Source organism: Gastrolobium bilobum, unplaced genomic scaffold (genome assembly GCF_033153095.1).
Source record: "Gastrolobium bilobum isolate Gb01-03AN ecotype WA unplaced genomic scaffold, APGP_CSIRO_Gbil_v1 utg300947, whole genome shotgun sequence".
Taxonomy (NCBI): Eukaryota; Viridiplantae; Streptophyta; class Magnoliopsida; order Fabales; family Fabaceae; genus Gastrolobium; species Gastrolobium bilobum.
The window spans coordinates 1-1,341 of record NW_026896401.1 but is presented as its reverse complement, the minus strand read 5'-3'; the positions used below and the strand labels follow the sequence as shown (position 1 = coordinate 1,341).

General features: G+C 44.7%; 1 non-coding gene across 1 annotated transcript; it reads right to left on the bottom strand.

Moving 5' to 3' along the window:
• Positions 1 to 105, bottom strand: LOC133299541 (small nucleolar RNA R71). The gene has a single exon (XR_009749944.1). It is a non-coding gene; the product is annotated as a small nucleolar RNA R71 (small nucleolar RNA).
• Between the last annotated feature and the right edge of the window lie 1,236 nt (positions 106 to 1,341).

The following is a 1,341-nucleotide window of genomic DNA, read 5'->3' as shown; positions in this document are numbered from 1 at the left end:
AGTGAGGGCTGATATAGCTTCCTTTCAAATGTATGATGGAGAAAGTCTGTATGAAGCATGGGAACGCTTTAAAGAGTTGATACGAATTTGCCCGAATCATGGAGTTTCTGATTGGGGCATCATTCACACGTTTTATCATGGCTTAACCCCACCATTGAAAGCAACTGTTGATGCAGCTGCAGGGGGAGATCTTTTGGATTTTACTTATCCAGAAACCTACCAGTTGTTGGAAAAACTTTCAAAAAAACATATTTCATGGCCTTCCACACGACACAGTGCTCCTAAGAAAGCAGGAGGTCTTGAGCTAAGCTCAGCTGATGCTCTTTCAGCACAAATGGCTTCGCTCCAGAACACTATAAAAAACTGGAAGCCTATGGAACAGAAAAAACCAACTGAGCAACTTCTCTTGACTCAATCAAGTCAGACTTGCCCCACTTGTGGAGGTCCTCATGAATACGAGGACTGTAACAATCTAGCTGTTGTATGCTATGCAGGAGGGTATGACAACAACAACAGGAGCAATGACAACTATCAAGGGAACAATAACCGAGGCTGGAGGAATTAGAATAATGCTGGAGGTAGTGGAGGAAACTACAAGAACCGACCCCCGTATCCCAGGCAGAACCAACAAAACTGGGATAAGGGTGAAGGGAAGTCCCAATCCTTTGAGACTTCTGTCAAGGAGTACATGAATCAGAACAGCGCAGCCATGCGAAACCTAGAAACCCAAATTGGTCAGCTGGCTGGAGCACTCAAACAGAGGCAACCAGGGACACTCCCTAGTGACACAGAAAAGCCGTCTCAGGATAACCAGGAGCATTGTAATGCTATAAGCCTACGAGATGGAAAGACTTTACCACCCCCAGATTTAGTGGCACGACCTCAAAAGCGCGAACCAGCAAAACAACCCATAGGAAAGGAAGTTGAAGAAGCCACTGACCCTTCACACCTTGAAGCTCAGACAGGACCAGAAGAGAAGGTCCAGAGCAATGAGTCTGCTGAAATCAAACCGGATGACGCAACACCTGTAGCAGACCTTGGAGCAACAAAAGTCAGTGAACCAGTTTCAGTTCCAACTTATGTTCCCCCATGCAAGAGAAGGAGTGAACCGATTGAGCCTCCTTTTCCATAGAGGTTGAAAAAGAAACACGAGGATAATCAGTTTAGCCAGTTTCTTGACTTGATGAAAGAACTTCACATAAACATTCCTCTAGTAGAAGCTCTGGAGCAAATGCCTTCGTATGCAAAATTTATGAAGGACATTTTGTCAAAAAGAAGAAAGATCAAAGAGTTTGAGACCGTAGCCCTCACTCAACAATCGTGCAAGTACCTGACTAAAAT